The sequence below is a fragment of the Microtus pennsylvanicus genome, chromosome 22 (genome assembly GCF_037038515.1).
Source record: "Microtus pennsylvanicus isolate mMicPen1 chromosome 22, mMicPen1.hap1, whole genome shotgun sequence".
Lineage (NCBI taxonomy): Eukaryota > Metazoa > Chordata > Mammalia > Rodentia > Cricetidae > Microtus > Microtus pennsylvanicus.
This window is the reverse complement of record NC_134600.1, coordinates 1,087,081-1,105,664: the sequence shown is the minus strand read 5'-3', so window position 1 is coordinate 1,105,664 and position 18,584 is coordinate 1,087,081. Positions and strand designations below refer to the sequence as shown.

Here is an 18,584-nt window from a genome sequence, read left to right as displayed (position 1 = left end):
GACATCTCGAAGGCGGACATCACACCACTCAGGAGCAAGGTAGCCAGCCAATGACCTACACCCAGCCCGGCTGTGCTAACGGCCATCTATCCATATTTCTTTGTTGCCTGATTATCATTCAGTTTAATAACCAGTCATGTATGAAATACACGGAGGCAGCTTTTAATTACAGACAGACTGGACCCCAAAGACAGTGAAATCCACCAGGTGAGCATTCAAAACCATAAATAAGATCTAGGCTTCTGGGGCCAACATTTCCTCCTGCACAGTATACAGGCAGTATAAACAGGCTTGTTTGTCTGCAAATGGCAACATTTGCAGGGGCAGGCAACCCCTCCCTGTCACAATCTCCACCAGCAGCAGGGAGGGGCCCTCTGGCAAGGAAGGCATGCATGCCAGAGCTTCACCTAAAGATAAGGAATGTCTTGAGCCCAGGGTGCCACCTGTGGTTTTGATAAGTTTCTGCAGAAGCCCTCTGTCACCCACGACATACACTTGGCCATAACGCTCTTAAACTCTTGCATTTTACCCGAATTGACCTTTATGGGCGTATTCCACATTAACATGATCCTCGGCCCAAACCACCCAGACCACCACATCATGGTTCTTTACTTCAGGCTGGTCACTAACGGCAGAGGCCTCTGTCTTCACACACCACAAAACTGTCCTTCAGAGCCGGGACATTATCTAGTCAAAATATGTAAAATGGTATTTTAATTTTGCATGTTATTCCTATTTGAATCCACAAATCTGTTACCAACACTGCTTCTAGGACAAGAGAAAATTAGTAATACTTGCATACTTTTTGAAGCATGGTTTCATGCAGCTCAGGCTGACTTCAAACTTGAACCATCGGATGACAGACATGCGCCACCATGCCTGATTTACTCAGCGCTGGGGATGGTACCCAGGCTTTCCTACGTGCTCGCCAAGCACTCCACACCTGAACTGCAGCCAGAACCTCGGTTCTAAGTTTTAAGGATAGCCTGTGCTTCAGAAGACTTGCAAGAAAGTTAATCCACAATGCAAGAGCAAGGCTTGCTGCACTGCTCGCCACAACATGTAAGGCTTGCTGCACTGCCCGCCGGGACACGCCAGGCTTGTTGCACTGCCCGCCGGGACACGCCAGGCTTGTTGCACTGCCCGCCGGGACACGCCAGGCTTGCTGGGCACACACTGAAGGCCAGGAGAAGTCTGGCCTGCCATCTCCCGAACAAAAGACGTGTGTTATTCGTAGTGTCCAGGTGTCCAGCTCAAAGCGCTGAAGGCAATGGATGCTGTTTCTGTGTCTTGTTCAGCAACAGAAGGAGAAGAAAGCAGGAGACTGCTGCAGGTGCCTGCGGCTCCACCTGGGCACAGCTGGCAGGGCTCTATGGCGAGGCGCCACCATGAGGTGGCCACTGTCACGGAAAGGGGGCAGCTACACAATCCTGCCTCTGCGTTCCGCGTTCACCTTTTATCTGAACTTGGAAAAAGCCCAGAGCGAAGGGCTATTATGAACTTTTCTCAAGAAAGCCAAGTGTGGCCTTTACTAAATGCCACTCTGTATCATACGCCACATCTGCGTTCTCATCTAAATTAGAAGAATTACCAAAATACGGCCCCATTCTGAGGAAATGCTAAACCACGCCTTACCACCTATCATGGAAGAAGTATTTTATAAATATTTAATAGATTTTACAGTACTTAAATGCTACATTTTATCCATCTTGAAAATTCAGATTCCAGTGTGCTGAGTACCAAACAGAGCATTTAACAGGAATTATTACTACCTCTGAGCTTATTTTTTATAGTACCAATTCTTAGCACTGTAAAAGCTAGGCATGCTAATACATGCACGCACTGGTACTCCAAAGTTGAAGCTAGAAACATTGAATATCATTCCTTTACTTATGGACTATGAAACAATCCATACTGCAAACTCATTTTCATTACGTTTTACTAGTTTTCCTTATTTCTTTAATTTTTAAGGAACTGAAACTGAAAAAACTGTATTTGGTTAGCTTTGCTCTTTGTGTTTTCACCTCAATATGGAAGTGGGAACAGTATTTACCCCTATGGGATCATTCTGTGCATTAAATAAGCTAATATTTGTAAAAACATATATAGCGGTTTTTAACACATAGTAGGCATTATGTATTTAATATGTTACGTTTTTATTACTATTGTTTTATTATTATTGTACGTGTAGACGTCAAAGGGCAGCTAGAGTTGGTTTCTCCTTTCACCATGAGTTCAGGTCACGAGGTTCACTTATCAAGCACTTTTACCCACTAAGCCATCTCTTAGCCCAATAAAAGCATTATTTACATTTTAAGTATGGTGGAAACCTAAGTGCTCAGAGAAGTAGAAACATAAACAGCAAACAGACCATTTATGGCACCCGGTCATCTGGAAACATCTTTCTATCTGGCTGACCGCTTCTTATAAGAGCATCTGCACAGCCTCTGGAGCTGCCACCATGCAGGAGCCTCTGTAACTTCTGTGCTAGGAGAGCTTCTTATACAAACTCTTTCCCAATAAAAAGCTCATGGCAGACTCACGCAAAGACGATCGGAAGGAGCTTGGTGCCTTCAGACCAAGAACTTTGCTACTGGGTATATTGTCTACCCCAAAGAAAGTGATGCCAGCTACACAGAGACATGGCTGATGTTGTTTCCTGCAGCACTGCTCGTGACGGGAAGACAAGGGCCTATTTTCTTCAAAGTGCAGGTAGAATGTGTGGAAACACACTGTGGGCGACATGCACCAGAATCAAATGCTAAGTGAGAAGAGCAATAATCAGTTCCACTTACATAAATGAAATATTTTCTGCATTTAATTTGTATACTTGGTATTTATAAATAAATTAAAATATTTACCTTTGATATGAGGAATAAGAAGGCCTATGGGTTAAAACAGAAATATTAAACACCTATGAAATGTTTAAACCTGCCGCCCCTGTTTGGCAGTTTGCATATAATCATTGTCACACCCCTTCCACTCTAAAGGCTGACTTGCTCCTGGTCACAGCAACGTCGCTGGATGCCCTGACTGCAGAAGCACAGGCGAGCTCTGAGAAGGGATCTACGTGGGCACAGCTCTTGGCATTTTCTCAAAGAGTCACGATGTTTTCTGCCGTAACCTAGCTGCGCTCTAAGGAAGGAAGGAGGGTACAGATGTATAAATAGCAGGCAAGTCTGTTTCGGTGCCTGCCTCCCTCCAAGCCCTCCCCGGCCTCTCGCCTCTGCCTCCTGAGCCCTGGAATCGCAGGCATGTGCCACCACATCCGGCTCTTTGGAGCCTTTGAGTATGACTCCTCTGTCCTTTGATATTGCTACTCTGAGACATCAAGCATCAAGTTAAGATTCCCGTCGAGAAGTGTAGTTTTCAAAGTCTGGCCTTTTCAGTTTGCTTGCGTGTGCTGTGTGAGTCTGGTGACCTCGCAGCTGTCTGCTCTATGTACAAAAGGCTGTGGCTGTGGTTCTAGAGCAGAAGGCAGCCAGGCGAGGTTCTAGAGCAGGAGGCAGCCAGGCGAGGTTCTAGAGCAGGAGGCAGCCAGACGAGGTTCTAGAGCAGAAGGCAGCCAGACGAGGTTCTAGAGCAGGAGGCGGCCAGACGAGGTTCTAGAGCAGGAGGCAGCCAGGCGAGGTTCTAGAGCAGAAGGCAGCCAGGTGAGCCTGGGTTCTAAGGCAGAAGGCAGCCAGACGAGGTTCTAGAGCAGAAGGCAGCCAGGTGAGCCTGGGTTCTAAGGCAGAAGGCAGCCAGACGAGGTTCTAGAGCAGAAGGCAGCCAGGTGAACCTGGGAGCCACAGTTAGTCGATCCTATAAATGAAGAATGGTCTTTGCATTTTTTAAGGAGTTAACAAAAGAGAACAACAATCTCATGCAACAAACAGTGCACAGCTTCACTGAGACATCCAGTACCAGATTTTTGCAGGAAACATTCACTGAGTCTTGTTACAGATTCTTGAGTTGTTTTGTTTGCTTTTTTGAGACAGGGTTTCTGTGCAGCCCTGGCTGTCCTGGAACTCTCTTTGTAGATCAGGCTGGCCTCGAACTCACAGAGATCTACCTGCCTCTGTCTCCCAAGTGCCGGGATTAAAGGTGTGCGCCACCACGGCCAGGCGGATTCTTGAGTTTTAAAGTAGATTAAAAACCTGTTAATTGGAAATCAACTATGGAAATAATTGATTATGTAACTGTATATTCTAAATACTAGACAGTCACAAACACGATGGCCAAGTGGCTCGTATGCTAACACTGAAGATAAATGTTTCCTAACAGCTAGCTCTGTGTGACTGTGTCCTGGGACGGACGGTGAGAAACCATGAGTACGTTTCATTGGATTCTTTGTGTGCTGTCTGAATTTTTTAGACACATATATTGTATTTATGACAAGAAGCAAAATACATACATGAATATGTACATGTTATGTTTTCTTTTTGTGTTGGAAAGGTAAAACAACTGGACAGAAACGTTCAGGGCTGCTTGTGGCTGACTTTGGCAAATGAGATAGAGCAGTAACACACTTTTCTACATTCCGTGCTTACACTTGTACAATCTTCCCTCAGCACCTACTCAGGAGCACACTCCTGAAAATGTCCACACTGACGCTACCTGCTTGTTTTCGCTGTCACGACTGCTGAACCTACAAGTTTAGTGTGCACTGTTTAAAGAGTTAAAAGTGACTGGGCGCCGATGGCACACCTTTAATCCCAGCACTGAGGCAGAGGCAGGAGGATCTCTGTGAGTTCGAGGCCAGCCTGGTCTACAGAGTGAGTTGTAGGACAGCCATGGCTACACAGAGAAGCCCTGTCTCAAAGCTTGATAACCGAAGAAAATAAGGGTTACTAAAAGCGTTATTATTATCAAGTCTTCCTGAGTAAAGTCCACATCGTCCACAGCGAAGCAGCTGGTGGTAGAGCGTCTCTTAGAGAGAAGTCGTGGGGAAATGTTTGGCAAGATGTGAGCCAAGACTGGGCGACGGTCCAGCCACCAGGGAGTAGGTGGAAAGGCCACTCAGAGTGCAAGGTCAAAGAAGAGTAGGGGAGCAACAGGCTTTTCTTTTTTCTGAGGAGAGGGAACACCCTCTAGGAGATGCAGCAGCCCGGGGCCCTGGGAGTACCAAGACTGCAGAGATTACAGAGAGGGATTTGGCCATCTCTTTAGTCTTGGAGGGTCCAGTCTAGACCAGTGGTTCTCAACCTGTGGGCTGTGACCTCACTGGGGGTTGAATGACCTTTTCAGGGGGGCTGCGTATCAGATATTTACATTATGATTCATAGCAGTAGTAAAATTACAGTTATGAAGTAACAATGAAATAATTTTATGGCTGGGGTCACCACTCCCTGAGGAACTGTATTAGAGGTCACAGCAATCGGAAGACGAAAACTGCTGTGTCAGACATTCGCTGAAACGTGAGTCACAGGTGATGTTAGCTCACAGGTTACTTTCAGCGCAGGATATTAGTAAAACCATCAGTTACTTGAAAATACTTTTAAAACAAGACATCTGTTTGACGACAGCAACAGATCAAACAGGGGAAAGTGAGGTGAGGTCTTTAGATTATGGGTAACACGGAGGAAGTTGTATAACACATGCGTGGACTTCCTGTTATCTCAGCCATGCCAGAGAAAACACCTCGGGCAGAGGCGTCTGACAGAGAGGTTCTGTAGATACCGCGGTACGGATGGACTGAGAAACACCTCGGGCAGAGGCGTCTGACAGAGGGGTTCTGTAGATACTGCGGTATGGATGGACTGAGAAACACCTCGGGCAGAGGTGTCTGACAGAGGGGTTCTGTGGGTACCACGTTACGGATGGACTGAGGTGTTTACCTCGAGTAGAGGCGTCTGACAGAAGAGGTTCTGTGGGCACCGCGGTACGGATGGGCTTCTGGGAGGGAACAAGCCCACCCCAACCAGCCAGAAAGCATTATCAACGCTGAGTGAAAAAACTAAGATGTCAGAGACATCAAGAAGATGGCAGTTGCGTTTCTAAGACCACAGAATATCGAAAACCAACTCAACAGATGCAATTGTACTGTCAGGCTTAAGATTATTACTGCAAAACCTGCCCTTCATCAGCTAAGACCCTTGAAACAGCACTTCAACACAGCAGTAAGGAATATCGAACTTCTAAAAACAACAGCAAAAGCCGGGCGATGGTGGCGCACGCCTTTAATCCCAGCACTCGGGAGGCAGAGGTAGGCGGATCTCTGTGAGTTCGAGACCAGCCTGGTCTACAGAGCTAGTTCCCGGACAGGCTCCAAAGCCACAGAGAAACCCTGTCTCGAAAAAACAAAACAAAAATAAATAAATAAAAACAATAGCAAGAAGGAAATTTATCTTCACGTTTTCCTCTAATAATAATTCACGTATGACCTCTAACAATAAAAGCAATTTGCTTTTGGTATTACAATCATCATAAATCCTTCAGTTGCTTAAAAGCTGTAGAACTTAGCACTTTCAGAAGCAAAAGTTACATCAGGTGCCAAAAGCGAAACCACAGGCACCATGTGGTTCGTGTCAAACAGAGGAGGCTGTGCTCGCGAACATCGGGGAAGGCTGAGTGACAGTCAGGACGGAGGGACGTTCGTTACAGACACAGTCAGAAGCAAATGCAGCTCTGCAACCTCACAGAAGGGTTTACAGCTGCATCCACACTGACCCGAGCCTTCCTTTTCAACACCAGCTGTCACAAGCATCCCCAGGATTTCAAGACAAGATCACTTTTTTAAAAAAGATTTATTTTGTTTTCATGTGTATGAGTGTTTTGCCTGGATGCGCACCACAGGCATGTCTGTCCCCATGGGGTTCAGAAGAGGACACTAGGGTCCCTGGAACTGGAGCTTTGCATGGCCACAGTGACTGGGGAAGAAGTCTCCCAACTTGCCTCCAACAGCCTGTATCCCCACACTTTCCAGCTTTTCTCAGCAGCCTTCTTTCTCACCTTAGAAGTCAAATGACTTCAAAGACCTTCACTTCCGGCTCCATGATAGCCACACCCACGCTTCTGTCTTTAGCTCAAACTGACATTTTATAACTTTACATTGGAAATGTCATTCTCAATATATATGGGTCCCATAAAGCCAGGTGCTCAGATACCTGCTGTATTATCACTATTTTTAGTTGCTGCACTTTCTAGGTACACGTAGCTCCAGAATCATCCACATATCCCAAGCTCACCCACGTCGCAGAGCCCCTCTTCTCTGCTCTCCACCTGGTCTCAGCACCCACAGATTTGCTCCCCATCCCATTGCTGCTGTCTCGGCTCACACCTTGCCCTTCAACAGCTGCTCGAGCCCTGCTGTGCTCACCCACTCTCTCCGCTTCCTGTCCCCGTGCCTTCACGGTCCTCAGTTCTAGACTCGGGCAGACGTTTCTACAAAGGAGAATAGCTAAGTATGGGAAGCAGCTAATCCTGCTCACTGTGACACTTCCTCCAGACCTGGAAGCTGAGGACACACTGAGGCGCCTGTCATATCCACACCTGAGTAGCTGGAGAAAGGGGAAGGTTTCTGGACAGCACTAGCTTTTGACATGGAAGGCACAACCTAAAGAACATGCCAAATGAAACTACACTCACAAGTTTTCTAAGATCAGCTTCTGGTGGAAACAATTTATAATGATGGCGTAAGAGCGTCCTGAGTTTCAGTGAAAAGCTATAATCACATTTCTGCTCCAAACTGGCTTTCCGAATACAATGCCCAGTGTAGCCTGACTTCAAAGCTGTCTACCCACAATCCCCTTTAATCCTCACAGCAGCCCCATGACGTGGCCATTATTGTCATTACTTTATAGACAAGGATGCCGAGGCTTAGGAGTCGCTTACCATGCTGCAGGAGTAAGATGTCAGGAATGAAGGCCAAGCCTGTTTTGCTACAGCTGACATCTCTGTCCTCTGAGGTCTGACAAGCGATCGACAAGGGGATGTGGGGGGAGAGGGGCAGAAAGCTTTTGTCATTTGAAAGGGCTTCAGAGAACTGCAAAACAGTTACCCACGTTTAAGTAACACAGTGATTTCTGAATAAAAAAAAAATCAAACAAATCCTGTTTGTTCATGGGCATATATATATGAGTTATCTGGGGCCAGAGAGACGGCTCAGAGAGACGGTTCGGGGGTAAAGGTGTTTACCGCCAGGCCTGACAGCCTGAGTGTGATCCCCGGGACGTACATGGTGGAAGGAGAGAGCTGACTCCTGCAAGCTGCCCTCTGACACCCACATATGTGCCCCTCCACACTAATAAAAACCATAATAAATAAAGGCACAGATATAAGATGATCTCCATTTCCAATCGTAAGGAAACAAAATGGCTCAGGGAGGGGGAGTGGCCTTGGGTGACTCAGGCCTCTCCTGTAAACAGCAATCACCACATAATGCCACGTGTGCATGCGTGATGGTGTGACGTGAACTCCTCCAGGTCGGCTTTCAGAGACCTCTTTCTTTCTGCACTAAATGTCCAAATTTCTTTTTGTTTACTTATTTATTTTAGACTTTACAAACTCACTCCTAACCTTGTTTCTCGTTCCGTGTGAGGTGCCAGCACATCCCCCCTTTCAGCCTGATGTTGGGGCGAGAAGCCAGATAACCAGGTTATCAGAGCACCACAGGAATCTGCTCGAGACCGAGCCCAGGACCTGCTTCCTACACTGGCACTTTCTCAAACGCCCGTTTCTTACCCGTCCAGCACCAGGGACTAAGGTGGTGCCAAGTGCCCTTCTCACCTGGCATTCTTTCTCCTAGGCTGGCTAGGAACACTCTTTCTCTACTGACTCCCAAGGAGAGTGGAGGTCCCCCTTTCTTCCTTTATAAGGTTTCCTGTTAATCAATATATGGACTAGGAGTGGACTATAAACATGGGAAAAAGGGTGGAGAAGTCTGAAATTTTCTCACTGTGATTTTGCTGGTGTTTAGGGAATTCTTGTCTGTGGACTAAATGATCCCAGAAGACAATGACCTCATCTGTTGTCTTGGCCTCACTGAACTCAGAGCTCTTTGGTGTACCCGATTTTGCACGGCCCAAACCTAACAGCAATTGACACATAAGGAGATGACAAACAAGCCTACTGGATTATTGATTAAAAGTAGGGACACTAGCCCAATGCAGCGGCACATGCTGGTACTTTAATCCTGGTTCTCTGCAGACAGAGGCAGGCAGCTGTCTGTGAGTTCTAGGACAGCCAGGACTATAATCTAATTTAACTGATTACTGATAAATTTTCAATCCAATACCCATGAAATGAACTGCCTTACAAAGCAAACTTAAGCCAATAGCGAACACTCTAAAGAAACGCTGCATTGGCCTTAGGAAAAACTACGTTAAGATGGTCTATAATCTCAGTCTGGGAGGGTGAGACCAGAGACTCTAAATTGGAGACCAGCCTGGGCTATACAGTGAGACTCGTTAAAAACTCCAATGTCACAGAAGAGGGTTTGGTGCTGAGTGGCCTTCATTTCTGCAAGTGATTACAGTATCCGCTTTTATAGTTCGCACAGTAGTGAGGACCCATTCTTCTTGGAGCTGGTTTTGGCTCACTGCTATGAAGCATGTGCAGCTGACTGGCAAAGCATTTCAAACAAGCCCCACATGGAGAGACAACAAGATAGCCTAAAAAATTCACAGCTGCAAGGATCAGCCTCGCTTGTAGCCTTTGCATTGTGGCTAGGAGAGAAAACGAAACCAAACACAGCGATTTAGTAGGATAACAAGCTTTGGGCCTCCCCTCTCCCCTGCAGCTGTTAAATCTCTGCTTTCTGAACAGCAATCCCATCTCAGATACACCACACATCCTTGCTGTTTCTAGGCTCCTCCCCCTTCCTCCAGACAGAGGGCTCTTTCTTAGCTGACCAGCTTCCCTTTGTTTTGATGTATAGCCCTGGCCTGAACAACCAGCTCCCCAGCCCTGACATGGCAGGAGAGCAGAGCTTTGGTGCTGGGACCCCAGATACATTCACTTTAAATAAGCGATCCATCTTTGAATCATCTACTTTGTGAAATTGACTACATTTTAAATATAAAACAATCAAATTCTCCAGAAGTGTCACAAAACCACATGGCATGGGGTTACTGTAAACTCGGCCAGCAAGCATGGGCATCACACCAAGACATGGCCTCCGTGATCTGCTTAAATATCCTTTCTCTTTGGGGACAACGCCAGGTCCCCTCTTCTTCCCCGCCCCCAACAAAGCCTGGACCTACAGCTCCCTTCCCCTCGAGCGCACGTTTGATTGGGGTAAAAACCAATCATCTCTGGAAGGAAGATCTGGAGCAGGGTGTGGTCATGGATCCCTAAAGTCCCTCCCAGGCCCCCAACTATGATGCCAGCCTGGGCTTTTCAGTTTTTCCACGGTGCGTGTACGTACACCATAACAAATCATGTAGTCACTTAGCGGCCATTGCTGCCTGCTCCGGACCGTGGTCCACTGGCTACCCTGCCCACTCCACCATCTTCCCTGGCTCATCGCCACACCCAGAATCTTCTTTATGATTTCTGTAGTCAGGGTCTCACTTTGCAGCTAAGGTGACCTGGAACTTCACACGTAGCCCAGGTTAGACTCCAACTTGTGATTTGCACGCTCCTACTATTGAAACCACAAGAGAACATACAACCCTCCCTTCCTCAGGGCTTTGGAAGTTCCCATCATCCACCGCCCCCCCAGGAGTGCTCACCCAAGCTTCTCAGCATTTGTTCTCGCTCTTCAGCCTTCATGTCTCATCCCTCCCTCCAGAGACGGCTCTCCTTCCCACCAGCCCCTCTGGTCACAGCCGAACCACCTCTGTAGTCTCTGCATCACTTGCCCTCCTTACTTCTTGTGGCCTGCATCTTCCCACACTTATTCTCAGACCTCAGTGGTTTGGGCAGAAAATGCCCCCCCCCCAGGCTCGCATACCCGAGCCCTTGGTCCCCAGGTGGTGGTGCCATTTGGGAGGCTCTGGAACCTTTAGGGGAAAATAGGAGGAAATAGGCCACGAGGGAGAGGTGGGCTTTGAGTTTCTAGCTTCATTCCACTTCCGGGTTCTTTCCTTCTCTTCCCCTATCCGTTCCCCTCTGTTCCCCCCAATCTCTGCATCCTGTGCTCCTGCCTCCTCCTCCCCCTCTCCCACTCTGTCCCTCTGGAACTGTACAGCAAGAGAAATGGTTTCTTAGGCTGTTCTTGGTCACATGGTCACAGCGACAGAGAAGTGACTGAGGCCATCGCCCCAACTCCCTTAGACCCTTGTGTTTGGGACTCGTGGAGTTCGACTGTAACATTTTCTTGTTCTCGTTCCTGTTTCTTTTTTCATCTACGTTGTATGAAGTTGTCATCACCACAGTTAGCTCCCTCTTCAGTGTTGATGACACCCAGTACGGCCCTTCGGTCCTTTTCCTGAGTTCCACTTAAGAGGGTAAGTGCCCTCCATCCCGATTAGAGTCTATTAGATCTTCCTCACGGCACCACACCTGATGCATTAGCAATCTGCCAAGCCTACCATTGTGTGTCTCAAATCCACCCACTGTTCCTCCATCCCATTCCAAGCCATCGTCATCACCTCTTGGCCTTCAGGACTAACAGGACTAACTCCTGACAGGACTCCAGGCACGCACGGCCTCCTGCTTCCCTTCCTTTTCTAAAGGGATTCTAAAATGACTTTTAATTTTAATTAAATGATTTAATTTTAATCCTTCTCTAAAATAATTTTTAAAAACAAAACTCCTTTTTTAAAAAATGAAACTGTTTTTTTCTTGATGACAGCCATTGATGACGGGGCAAGATGGATGTCTGAAGAGTTTCAGTTTACATTCCCTGGTGGCAAAGGGCGTTGGTTAACTTCAAATATTTCTGGCCATTTATATTTCTTTTGAGAACTGTCTATTTGGCTCATTAACACACGTATTGATCCTACAGGGGTTTGGAGCTAGATTTTGGACTTCTTTCTATGTTCTAGCTACCAATCCCCTGTCAGATCTGCAGTTGGCAAAGATTTTCTTCATCCTGCAGTCTGTCTCTTCTCTTTGTGGTGTTTCCCTTGTTACTGAGAAGCTTTTTAATTTCATGTAATCCCAATGACAATTTGTGGGATTGTTTTCTTGTGCTGTTAGGGTTTATATAGCTCAAGACTCAACACTTTTATACACCCAAAGGACTAAACCAACACAGCACAGAGATACTTGGACATCTGTTCACATAGCTAAGAACTCAACATCTGGCAAACATTAGCAGATAAACACAGACAAGCTTCAAAGGCTTCAGAGTGTTCCAAAACGAACCATTTCTCCACTTCTACAACACTGAAGACTGTACACTCGATTTCTAGCATGAGTTACCTGCAATTCTCAAGGATTACACGGACGTCCTTGAGGTTCTGTGTGTCGGTACTAATGCTAGGAATGAAGTCCGCGTGTTACACGTTAAGAGGTTAATTATTACATAATTTCAAAAAAAATTCTACTAAGAACTAGTCAATAGCAATATGCCTAACAACTTCCAATAAATGCTTCCTGAATTAAACTCAAGGTATTAAAATAGACACACTAAAAAAATAGATACAGTATACAACAGTGCCTACCAAAAAGAAGATTAAAGAGCTAAGAAATCTGAGCTCTAACAAGGAAAGGGCTAATGATCTCATGATCTAGATAAGATCTCAAACGTGATGACCTAAGAAATCGAAGAGAGCAAGATAATTTATATTTAATGGGTACTACCACGCCTCTATCCTATAGAGAGTTCTCAGAGGAGGAGAGGTCATTTCGAGCTAAAAGTTCTCTCTTCATACTCCATTTAGTAGACTTCTTTCTTTCTTTTTTTTCTCTCCCTTGCTCTCATTTTTTTTTCTTTTGGTTTTTTGAGACAGGGTTTCTCTGTAGCTTTGGAGCCTGTCCTAGAACTAGCTCTTGTAGATCTGCCTGACCTCAAACTCACAGAGATCCGCCTGCCTCTGCCTCCTGATTGCTGGGATTAAAGGCGTGCGTACACCATCACCAGCCAACTGTTGGTTTCTTAAGTATGAAAGACTGAGAACAAGAATCTATAAGTCAGGGGTTCTCAACCTTCCTAATTCTGGGATCCTTTAATACAGTTCCTCATGCTGTGGTGACCCCAACCATAAAATTACCTTGTTGTTACTTCATAACTGTAATTTTGCTACTGTTATAAATTGTAATGTAGATATTTTGGACACAGAGGTTTGCCAAAGGGGTCAAGACCCACAGGTGGAGAGCCATTGCTGTAAGACAAAGTAAACAAACAAACAACAAAAACTGAACCCAACAGAATGAGAGAAAAAAAAAAACAGAGGCCCCAAAGTATGGAGATTTGAAACTCACTAGTCCAAGTCAAGAAGTCTGACCTTGATCCCACAGGAAACGGCGCTTGAGAGGAACCAACCATTCAGGCTAAAAATGGGGCTGGAGGGATGGCCTCTCGAGAACTTGCTGTTCTTGCAGAGGATGCAGTACCCACATGGCAGCTCACAGTTGTCTATCACTCTAGTCCCAAGGGATCCAATGCCCCCTTCAAACTCCCAAGGGCACCAGACACGTGCGTGAGCAAAATGTTCACACACATTAAAAAAAAAATCCACCACCTCCCACAAGTTGGCTCCCACTTCCTCCACCAACCAGACAATATACAAAGGGCAGCGTTTACTGGCTCTGCAAACACCCGGAAATTCTCAATCCTATAATTGGCCAGAGTGTTTTCTTGAACCCTAATGTCCTCTCTCAGTTCTACAAACCCAAATTCCAACCGGCTCAAATGCCTTTCTCCATCTGTCTTCCCAGGAGCCTCGGCGCAAAGCCCTCACCACCTGCTGTCATTAGCTTTGCTTCTTTATAAAATAAATATCTCAAAGGCTTTTCTTATAGTTATTCCTAAGCCTGTCCATTCCTTACAGCAAACACACTCATTTTGACTCCTCCCTGCCTCTTGGCACACGTGGCTGAAGATCTCGATTAAGTAGTAAAGTTAGGAACCCAGATAACGAAGACAGGAGAGTTGATTCTGTATCTTCACTTGGCCGTTCCTTAGCTGCATGTCTTTCAATAAACTACTTAACCTATGTTTCTGTGTATTTATTCATAAGTGAAGAAGAACAGTATATATATATTTCATAGGCAGCCACAGGATGAGCTTACAAGAGTATTGATATTATAAAAGCACCCACAAGATACCTAATAAAACAAAAATCACTTCTCAGGGTAGCAAACTAATGAATATTTTGTGATAGTTGTGTAAAGCTTTACTACGAAGGCGAAGTTTTAAAAACAATCAAACATAAAGCCAAACTTTAAGAAAAAACGGATACAAGCAAATTCTTGCTAAATCATCCTATATGTGGCCTAGGGGTTGGTTGTGACTTTTTAAGACACAATTTTGCTACATTTACTGATGTGGCGCGTGTATGTGCTTGTCCATGCCATGGTGCACACTGAATGCCAGAGGACAATCCATGGCAGTTCTCCCATTCCATTGTCTGGGTCCCAGGAATCAAACTCAGGTAACAGGGGCCATTACCCAGGGAACCTCTCCTGCATCCAGCTGTGACTTTTACAGTCTTAGTTTTTGAGAATTAAAGTTCCTACGGTAAATAGCTACCTGAACCGGTCTCCCTGCCTGAGCTTTCTTCCCATTTGCCATTGTCTTCCTAAGAAGCAAGCGTAACGTTTTCCCAGTGCTACCAAACCCTCCATTTTATCCCTCCGGTTTAAACGTTTTTGAATCTCATACAAAGTCGCCCTAATCCTCCCAACCCGGTCCCCAGCTTCATCTCTCAAAACTCACCGCGAAACCCGACCCAGCCAGTCACATCTTTCTGTACGCCACGCCCGTGGGCTGCAACACCTACTTGTTTTCTGGGGCTGCAAGAACAAAATACCACGGACTGCGCAGGTTAACGAGCAATTTTCTCTTCTCTTAGTTCGGGGAGCCGAAGTCCAAAATTCAGGTTTGGTTTCTCCCGAGGCCTCTCTTCTTGGCCTTGATAATGTTATAGGCTCCTTCCTATGCAAGTGTATCTTTTTTGTGTCCAGTCCTTGCTTTTTTCTTGTAAGCATACCTGTCAGACTGCATAGAATTCCCTTTTATGGTCTCATTTCAACTTAATCTCCTCAGAAGCCCTATGCAAATATAGTTACATTCTGGGGCAATGAGGGTTAGGTAGGGCTTCCAGATAAAAATCCTCAGAGGACGTAATTGAGCCCATGACAGTTGCTACCCCTTTCTCTGCCCACGCTAATGCCCATCTGTTTTTCCAAGACTGGCCCAAACCTTTCCCTCCTGACTGATGCAGCGCCCTGTGTTCCCAGTCTCTGGATACTGCTGTCATGTTGCTCAGACACTAACATAACTCCCCCTCTCTTCTCCATATACATAAGGATATAACAGTGAAGATTATATCCTTATAACCAGGACAGTGATACAGAAAATATTTAATAAAGACTTGATGAGAAGTAAAGAGAAGAACATGGACCCTGAAGTAAAAGATATATATATAGGCTCAAATCCTGACTCCATTGTTTCCCCACGAAGATAGGAAAGTCATTTAATGTTGACTCTCCATTCTAAATAAAGTAGTCGTAACGACACTGTAGTTAAAATAAGACTCCTTAGCCATGGTTTTGTTACACAATGAAGAGCTTTGATGTTGAAGCAAAGGTTTGACCATGGCTGGGATGACGGCCACTTCTACCGTTCAGTGATTGAATAACTTTGTTAATATTCTTCTGCTTTAGCTGTCTATCCGTTAAGAGCCAAAACCCCGATGGTGCTATCGTGGCAATAACTAGGTAAAGGATTCAGTGGGGGTATGCAGCAAGTGCATTATTTTATGTTTCCTATTATTGCTATTGCAAGAACACTGCAGGTCTGAACAGATATGATGGACATCCAATGAGACTATCGCTTCAAGGTCTCAGGTTTCTTTCCAGCTAAATATAGGAACTTAATGAGGTTCAAAAACTGGTCCAGGGACAGCAAGGTGGCCGAGAGATAAAGGTGCGTGTCACCAAGACTGACAAGCTGAGTCTGATCCCCAGGACCCACACGGTAGAAAGAGAAAACCGAATCCCTACAAGTTGTCCTCTGACCTCCACCTGCGCTCATGCATGAAGGCTCCCAGGCACACAGTCACAACAACAAACACACAAATGCAATTTTAAAAACTAGATGGGCACGGTAGCACACAACTTTAATCTCAGCACTCAGAGAGGCAGAGGCAGGCTGATCTCTGTGAGTTCCATGCCAGTCAGGGCTACAGAGTGAATCACTGTCGAAAGAAAGAAAGAAAGAAAGAAAGAAAGAAAGAAAGAAAGGAAGGAAGGAAGGAAGGAAGGAAGGAAGGAAGGAAGGAAGGAAGGAAGGAAAGGGAGAAAGAGAGAAAGGGAGGGAGGAAGAAAGGGAGGGAAGGAAGGAAAGAAAGAAAGAGAGAGAGAGAAAAAGAGAGGGAGGGAGGGAGGGAGGGAGGGAGGGAAGGAAGGAAGGAAGGAAGGAAGGAAAGAAAGAAAGAAAGAAAGAAAGAAAGAAAGAAAGAAAGAAAGAGCCGGGCAGTGGTGGCGCACGCCTTTAATCCCAGCACTCGGGAGGCAGAGGCAGGCGGATCTCTGTGAGTTCGAGGCCAGCCTGGTCTACAAAGTGAGTTCCGGAATAGGCACCAAAGCTACAGAAAAACCCTGTCTCGAAAAACCAAAAAAAGAAAGAAAGACAACCACAACAAACTCAAAACAAAAAAGGGAACCGTTCAGATGATATAAGCGAGCTGTGGCTGAGAAAACAGCATGAACTGCGATGCTACCAGTAGTCTCTCATGTTGGCTTTAACTTATTTGGGTAGGGAAATAAAAAAGAAAAGGCAAGTTTCCCTAGTCCCTGTGACTATGATGTTACGCATCCATAATGAACCATAAAACCCAACCGCTGGAAATGACCTTTGTGGTACATGTCCTATCATTTTTTTTCTTTACATAAGTATATCCAGGAGGATTTGGAATGTGCTCTTCGAGTCTTAATGAGCAGTTCTAGGAGGGGCGAAACGAGCTGACAGAGTGTACAATTTGTTCCGAGTACTAAAGTAGGGGTTATGGGTTGATCCCTGTCCAAGGTATGATGGAACTCGTACTAGCAAACAATACGAAAAAATTCTTTTCAACCACCAGTATAAAAGATACCTGATTCATAACTTTGAAGCGGATCAAGTCGAGATTTAAATCTTCACTTGTTACGTCAAGTTTTCTGAGCTTCACATTATTGGCTTAAGTGGTTACAGGAACCACACAACATACCACTCTGAAATGGTGTCTCGCGGGTTTCAAGTATTCAGATGCTGGTTGTTCCATCGCACAAATAAGAACACGTAAGACTTAAAACACCGTCTTTCACATAGCTATGTTACGGGAGGGTTAAATGTCTGAGACTTGTTGGATACTACTTAATTTTAAAAATAGAAAGCTGGATAGTTGCTGGGAAGATAAAGTGCTTTGAATTTTGCCCTTCCTACCACCCAGCGTCCTTCAAAATTTGTTTCCCAGTGTCCAGGTCCACCATCACTAATAGGCTACGTGGAGATCACTGTAGCTCAGACTTTTGATAGAACAGCAAAGGGTTGAAGGCCATAAAATTTTTTACTGAGGTACAGCAAGAACTCTGAGTCCGGTTCATTCTGTTCCGTGGTCCATGTAAGCTAGATGAATTTCCAAAGAAAAATTTCCAACTTTCCTGATGCAGAAAAATGTGCAAATGCAGGTCATCGATTTCACTACCGTAATTGTGATTTTTTTTTTTTAAAGTGGGTCGAAAAAGTTTTGGCAATGATAAGGACACCTGCCATTCTTATCGCTTCGACCTAAGTCTACCTTTTTTTTTTTCCTTTTAAAAGACATGTGACGTTTGGCTCCAAATCAATTGCAAAGCAAAGCCCAACACAGAAAGCTCTTTCTAGTGTCCTCTCCTCCCGTTTACACCACAGATGGCCACCGGGAGCTTAAGGTTTATCGTCCAGACACTAAAGCCTCTCATCCTAAAACGGCAGAGCTCCAGATGGGAGCTGTCTGGCACAGGATGGGAAGCTGCCCATCTTCAGAGGTGCCGATGGGGGCGAATCCGGAGGCTAGACCCCAGTGCCCATCACTTTGCACCTATCCTTAGGAAACATCCCTTTCCCATCTCGGGGCGTGGAACTCCCACGAGTGACCTCCGGGGACCGGAGGGACCCAGGGCAGAAAGGGAGAAGTTGACAAGGGCAAGTCCGAGTCGCGCGCGGGAGGTTACTCACGGCAATGGCCCGGCGTCCTCGTTCCTCCACTCGCACTCGCTGAGGAGGAAGAAGCCCCTAACGCTGCCACAGCCTGAGAGCTGCAGCCGAAGCTGCCGCCGCCGCAGCTACCACAGTCCGGGCGTGGCAGAGGACTGGCGGGCGGCTTCACCTCATCACTCGGCGACCTTGGATCTGCGGTGACGCCGGGTCGACGGCAGCACCCACCCAGCTAGGGAAGCTCGGGGACCCACTTTCCCAGAAGCCTTCGGGGCCCCGGCGCACGGCCCGCTGGGAACTGTAGTTTCCTTTCAGTCCCGCCTACAGCACGGAGGCTCCACCTCCCCACCGAGCTGGAAGGTGGAGGCGCGGC

At 46.1% G+C, this 18,584-nt stretch overlaps 1 protein-coding gene across 1 annotated transcript in view; it reads right to left on the bottom strand.

Moving 5' to 3' along the window:
• The window catches only part of Trak2 (trafficking kinesin protein 2), a 57,312-nt gene extending 38,776 nt beyond the window's left edge, over positions 1-18,536 (bottom strand). Inside the window, exon 1 of the mRNA XM_075956139.1 lies at positions 18,233-18,536. The gene's annotated coding sequence lies outside the window, so the exon portion shown is untranslated. The remainder of the gene's footprint in view (positions 1-18,232) is intronic.
• Positions 18,537-18,584: the final 48 nt, after the last annotated feature.